Here is a 7,730-nt window from a genome sequence, read left to right on the forward strand (position 1 = left end):
CTTTCAAGTTCTTCATAGTGATCAACATATATAAATCTCAAGTGACTCAAAGAATAGAGCTATGCTCCCCGGCAACAGCGCCAGAAAATAGTCTTGATAACCCACAAGTATAGGGGATCACAACAGTTTTCGAGGGTAGAGTATTCAACCCAAATTTATTGATTCGGCACAAGGAGAGCCAAAGAATATTCTCAAGTATTAGCAGCTGAGTTGTCAATTCAACCACACCTGGATAACTTAATATCTGCCGCAAAGTATTTAGTAGCAAGGTAATACGATAGTAGTGGTAACGATGGCAAAAGTAACGATAGCATTTTTGGTTTTATAGTGATTGTAACAGTAGCAACAGAAGAGTAAATAAGCGAAGATCAATGTTTGAAAAGCTCGTAGGCATCGGATTAGTGATGGATGATTATGTCGGATGCAATCAATCATGCAATAGTTATAACATAGGGTGACACAGAACTAGTTCCAGTTCATCAATGTAATGTAGGCATGTATTCCGAATATAGTCATACGTGCTTATGGAAAAGAACTTGCATGACATCTTTTGTCCTACCCTCCCGTGGCAGTGGGGTCCTATTGGAAACTAAGGGATATTAAGGCCTCCTTTTAATAGAGTACCGGACCAAAGCATTAACACTTAGTGAATACATGAACTCCTCAAACTACGGTCATCACCGGTAAGTATCCCGATTATTGTCACTTCGGGGTTAACGGATCATAACACATAATAGGTGACTATATACTTGCAAGATAGGATCAAGAACTCACATATATTCATGAAAACATAATAGGTTCAGATCTGAAATCATGGCACTCGGGCCCTAGTGACAGACATTAAGCATAGCAAAGTCATAGCAACATCAATCTCAGAACATAATGGATGCTAGGGATCAAACCCTAACAAAACTAACTCGATTACATGATAAATCTCATCCAACCCATCACCGTCCAGCAAGCCTACGATGGAATTACTCACTCACGGCGGTGAGCATCATGAAATTGGTGATGGAGGAAGGTTGATGATGATGATGGCGACGGATTCCCCTCTCCGGAGCCCCGAACCGACTCCAGATTAGCCCTTCCGAGAGAGTTTAGGGCTTGGCGGTGGCTTCGTATCGTAAAACGCAATGAATCCTTCTCTCTTATTTTTTTCTCCCTGAACATGAATATATGGAGTCAGGATGGACGTCGGTGGAGCATCAGGGGGCCCACGAGGCAGGGGGGCGCGCCCAGGGGGTAGGCGCGCCCCCACCCTCGTGGACAGGGTGTGGGCCCCCTGGCCTTGATTCTTTCGCCAGTATTTTTTATATATTCCAAAAATATTCTCCATTGATTTTCAGCTCATTTCAAGAACTTTTATTTCTGCACAAAAATAACACCATGGCAATTTTGCTGAAAACAGCGTCAGTCCGGGTTAGTTTCATTCAAATCATGCAAGTTAGAGTCCAAAACAAGGGCAAAAGTGTTTGGAAAAGTAGATACGTTGGAGACATATCTACTGACAGCCGACGGCAGTGGTCGACGACAGCGTGCTAGCGACACGGCAGTGGTTGGCGGAGGGTGCTGTCATCAACGGCATGGTGAGTGTGATGGCAGCGCGACAGACTATAATGGCGGCTAGCTGATGTGGCACTTTTATAGGAAAGGTGTCTTCCCGTAGATGAAGGGTGGTTTTGAGAATTCCAGAATCAGGTAAAAAATAGCGCATTTATGTTTTTTCGCGAATACACAAAGCTTGTCTATTATTTCATTTATATAAGAAAGAGAACTAATATAGGTGAGTATCGGATCTCGGGTTCTGGCAAAACCCTTAAGGTTCGAACACTGGGGTGCGCACATCCACGTCCTAGCTTCGCTAAGATCTCAAGGGCTAACTCGAAGAACTCGCAACACAAAGGACACAAGATTTATACTGGTTCGGGACACCGTCGTGGTGTAATACCCTACTCCAGTGTGGTGTGGTGGATTGCCTCTTGGGCGGAGGATGAATAGTACAAGGGGAAGAACAGCCTCCTGAGGAGAGGTGTTCTTGTGCTTGGTGAACTTGTGGTTGTTCGGATCTCCCCCCTCTCTTGGACCTTCTCTACTGTGGTGGCTAATCCTATTTATAGAGGCCCTGGTCCTCTCCCCAAATATTGGGTGGGAAGGGAGCCAACAACGACCAATTTGGAAGGGGACAACTAGGACAGCTTATCCTGACAAAAGCAGTCTTCGTCTGCAAAAGGCTCTGGTGGTGACGCCGCCTTGGGCTCCATGGTGACCTCCATCTTGTCGTCCTGCTGGTCTTGGTCTCGTTGCACTGATATGGAATCCCTTGCTTGACGCCTCGGTACTCCGCACCTGCGCTTGCTTCCTTAGCACCAAAGAGGAAACAAGGACACTGCACGCGCTGGCGCCTGCCTGGCACCCGCCTGATCTTGATCGTCATGGCTCACGTCATTAAAACCTTGCGAGTTTTGCCCTGCCTTGAAATCTCCGCCCCTCGCGAGCCAGCCTGGTGAGGGCGCTCCCGAGGAGGTCTTTTGTCATCTGCCTGGCAAGGCTTGGCCCCTCGTGAGGGTCTTGGATGCTTGTTGGTGAAGATGGGCCACTCGAGCCTGCTCGCAGAGCCACGCCGTGGGCCGCAGGCAGGCTAGTTTGGGGACCCCCATTCCCAGAACGCCGACAGTAGCCCCCGGGCCCAAGGCGCGCTCGGGCTTGGCTTCGAGGCGAAGCCAAAGGTCAAGTGTGGAGTGTCGCGGGCCCCAATTGCCTGCGGCCTTGGTCGACGCGTGACGGTTGATTGGACGTGGGCGTCTCCGCTTCCCCACGCTGCCTTGATACCCACCTGGCTAGGCGGCCACCACGGTCTACACAGTTTCCCTCCCGTTGTTGTCGCGCACTCTCCAATTCTTCCGCTTCCTCGTAGCTCAGCCTCTCCCCCGATCCGATCTGAGCTCAATCCTCCCATCGCCATGGCACCGGACCAGTCGGAGAAAGGGAAGAGTCCCCTGTCCTCCACCGAGCTGCGCCCGGCTGCTGAGCCTACCGTTGGCAGGTCGCTGGTGCTCAACCAGGAAGCCATGGACAAGGTGCGTCTCATGCTCGCGTCGACCGGACAGCCACCGAGGTCCCATTCTTCATTGACGCCCTTTGGGCTGGCTTGGTTCCTCCTTTCTCCGCCTTCTTCAACGCTGTGCTTGCGCATTATCAGATCCACATGCTGCATCTTGATGCCCAATCCGTGACCCATCTCGCCGTCTTCGCCTTTGATTGCGAGGCCATGGTAGGCATTGCCCCTTCAGTAGCCCTTCCCCGCCACTTCTTCTCGCTGCACCTGATTGACCCCCGATAGAGCTCATGATGCCTGAGCTTTCAGGCCGTGGCGGCAACGGCCGGCGCGGGGATTGACTTCGAGCTCCCACCATCCACGAGCGGGTTTCGGGCACGGTGGGTATTTGTTGATGTCGGAGTGCTTAGCCCCCTGCTCTCTTCTCCGTCAGCGCCCGCTATTCCCAACTCTGGTTGGTGCCACCAAAGGCTCGCCAATTCGCGCCTTGCCCCTGTTTGGCTCAGGCTGAAGAGGCTCAAGGACCTTGATGTGACTGCGCCTATGGTGGTGAAGGAGTTCGTCTGGCGCCGAATCGCTCCGCTTCAGCGCCACTCTCGACCGATGTGGGCCTTGCTCAACAGCAAGGACCACATGAGACTTCAGGAGTCCGGGCTCCCTCTTGAGGCGCGGCAAACGGTGCTCGAGGTCCTGACGGGTGTCCCGTTGCCAGACGACATGCCAAGAAAGAGTTGCCTTATGTACCACTGCTTGAACAAGGCGACATTCGCGGAGCAGATCCCTCCTTCAATGAGTGGGGGCTGCGTCCATGATACGTCTCCGTCGTATCTACTTTTCCAAACACTTTTGCCCTTGTTTTGAACTCTAACTTGTATGATTTGAATGGAACTGACCCGGACTGACGCTGTTTTTAGCAGAATTACTATGGTGTTGTTTTATGTGCAGAAAACAAATATTCTCGGAATGACCTGAAACTCTACGGAACATCTTAGAAAAAACAATAAAAAATCCTCGCCAAAGATGAAGACCAGGGGGCCCACACCCTTCTCACGAGGGTGGGGGCGCGCCCCCTACCTCGTGGGCCCCCTGTTGCGTCTCCGACTGCAACTCCACCTCCATATATTGAGTTTCGATGAGAAAAAAATCAGAGAGAAGAAATCATCGCGTTTTACAATACGGAGCCACCGCCAAGCCCTAAAACCTCTCGGGAGGGCTGATCTGGAGTCCGTTCGGGGCTCCGGAGAGGGGGATTCGTCGCTGTCGTCATCATCAACCATCCTCCATCACCAATTTCATGATGCTCACCGCCGTGCGTGAGTAATTCCATCGTAGGCTTGCTGGACAGTGATGGGTTGGATGAGATTTATCATGTAATCGAGTTAGTTTTGTTAGGGTTTGATCCCTAGTATCCATTATGTTCTGAGATTGATGTTGCTATGACTTTGCTATGCTTAATGCTTGTCACTAGGGCCCGAGTGCCATGATTTCAGATCTGAACCTATTATGTTTTTATGAATATATGTGAGTTCTTGATCCTATCTTGCAAGTCTATAGTCACCTACTATGTGTTATGATCCGGCAACCCCGAAGTGACAATAATCGGGACCACTCCTGGTGATGACCATAGTTTGAGGAGTTCATGTATTCACTATGTGCTAATGCTTTGTTCCGGTTCTCTATTAAAAGGAGGCCTTAATATCCCTTAGTTTCCAATAGGACCCCGCTGCCACGGGAGGGTAGGACAAAAGATGGCATGCAAGTTCTTTTCCATAAGCACGTATGACTATATACGGAATACATGCCTACATTACATTGATGAATTGGAGCTAGTTCTGTGTCAGCCTATGTTATGACTGTTACATGATGAACCGCATCCGGCATAATTATCCATCACTGATCCGGTGCCTACGAGTTTTCCATATACTGGTTCTCGCTTATTTACTTTTCCGCTGCTACTGTTACAATCACTACAAAATACCAAAACCATTACTTTTGTTGTCTTTACTTTTGTTGCCGCTACCACCACTATCATATTACTTTGCTACTAAACACTTTGCTGCAGATACTAAGTTTCCAGGTGTGGTTGAATTGACAACTCAGCTGCTAATACTTGAGAATATTCTTTGGCTCCCCTTGTGTCGAATCAATAAATTTGGGTTGAATACTCTACCCTCGAAAGCTGTTGCGATCCCCTATACTTGTGGGTTATCAAGACTAATTTCTGGCGCCGTTGCCGGGGAGCATAGCTCTATTCTTTGAGTCACATGGGATTTATATCTACTGGACACTATGAAGAACTTGAGAGATCCAAAAACCAAGATCTATCCCTCAACTACGAGGGGAGGTAAGGAACTGCCATCTAGCTCTGCACTTGATTCACCTTCTGTTATGAGTAAGTTAGCGACACCTACACGTGCTTCTGCTATTCGTTCTGATATGTCGCATGTTATTGTTGATGCCACTTCTGCTATGCATGATACTTATGATGAAACTGCTTCTATGCCTGATACTACTATGCCCCTTAGTGAATTTCTTGATGAACAAATTGCTAGGGCTAGATAAAGAGAAATTATTGAATCTGAATACGATGATGATAGTGATGATGAAAATATGCCTCTTATTCCTGAGGGCTATCTTTTTGATACAGAATCTTCTGCCGCTATTTTTGCTTGCCAAGATAGATATGAGCTTAAGAGGTTATTAATTAAATGGAACAAAGAATCACTTAGAGATAAAATGAGACCCGACCCTGCTTTTGCTACTTCACCTATTTGTGTTCCTGATAAGGATTATGAATTCTCTGTTGATCCTGATATAATTACTTTGGTTGAATCTGATCCGTTTTATGGCTATGAATCTGAAACTGTTGTGGCACATCTTACTAAGTTAAATGATATAGCTGCCCTGTTTACTAATGATGAGAGATCGCATTACTTTTATATACTCAAAATATTTCCGTTCTCATTAAAGGGTGATGCTAAGATATGGTTTAATTCTCTTGATCCTGGTTGTGTGCGTAGTCCCCAGGATATGATTTATTACTTCTTTTCTAAATATTTCCCTGCTCATAAGAAACAAGCTGCTTTGAGGGAAATATACAACTTTGTGCAAATTAAAGAAGAGAGTCTCCCACAAGCTTGGGGGGGGGGGCTTCTCAAGTTACTTAATGCTTTGCCTGATCATCCTCTTAAGAAACCTGAAATACTTGATATCTTTTATAATGGACTAACCGATGCTTCCAGAGATCACGTGGATAGTTGTGCTGGTTCTCTTTTCAGGGAAAGAACACCGGACGAAGCTGAAATTCTATTGAATAATATGTTCACAAATGAAAATAATTGGGCACCTCCTGAGCCACCTCCTGAGCCAGCTCCTGAGCCAACTCCTGCTCCAATTACTGAGCCCATTCTTAAACCAACTGCAAAGAAGAGAGGTGTTCTATTCCTAAGTCCCGAAGATATGCAAGAGGCAAAGAAATCTATGAAAGAAAAAGGTATTAAGGCTGAAGATGTTAAGAATTTACCTCCTATTGAAGAAATACATGGTCTTAACATACCGCCTGTTGAAGAAACATATGATCTTAATTCTTTATTTATTGAAGAACCTCCTGATCCCGATATCCCGACACAGGTAGTAAAGGTAAATTCTCTCTATAGATATGATAAAGCTGAAGTCCCTCCTACTAAAATTGCTAGTCAGTTCTTGGATGAGTTTGTTAAATTTATGTTTAAGCAAGACGACTTCAATGCTTATTTTGGTAGACAATTAAAAGAAAATGCTTACATGATTAGACGCTTGGGTGATTATATGGCTAATATTAAAGGTGAACTTAAACTTGTTAGCAAACATGCTTCTATGGTTACCACTCAAGTAGAACAAGTACTTAAGGCTCAAAAAGAAGTTCTTGATGAAATGAATAGTAAGAAAAATGATTATGATGTTAGAGTGGCTACTAGAACTGGTACAATGACTCAGGAACCTTTGTATCCTGAAGGCCACCCTAAGAGAATCAAGCAAGATTCTCAAAGAAATAATATTGATGTTCCTAGTTCTTCTAAAAAGAAGAAGAAGAAAAATGATAGAACTGTGCAAACTTCTAGTGAACCTATTGCTGAACCACCTGATAATCCAAATGATATTTCTATGTCCGATGCTGAAACACAATCTGGTAATGAACATGAACCTAGTAAAAATATTAATGATGATGTTCATGATGATGCTCAACCTAGTAATGATAATGATGTAGAAATTGAACCTGCTGTTGATCTTGATAACCCACAATCAAAGAATCAATGTTATGATAAAAGAGACTTTGTTGCTAGGAAACATGGTAAAGAAAGGGAACCTTGGGTTCAGAAACCCATGCCTTTTCCTTCGAAACCATCCAAGAAAAAGGATGATGAGGATTTTGAGCGCTTTGCTGAAATGATTAGGCCTATCTTTTTGCGTATGCGATTAACTGGTGTGCTCAAAACAAATCCTTATGCTAAATATATGAAGGATATCATTACTAATAAAAGAAAGATACCGGAAGCTAAGATTTCCACCATGCTTGCTAATTATACTTTTAAGGGTGGAATACCAAAGAAACTTGGAGACCCCGGAGTACCTACTATACCTTGCTCCATTAAAAGAAATTATATTAAAACTGCTTTATGTGATCTTGGAGCCGGTG

The sequence above is a fragment of the Triticum urartu genome, chromosome 4A, assembly GCF_056163025.1.
Source record: "Triticum urartu cultivar PI428250 chromosome 4A, HENAU_Tu73, whole genome shotgun sequence".
NCBI lineage: Eukaryota > Viridiplantae > Streptophyta > Magnoliopsida > Poales > Poaceae > Triticum > Triticum urartu.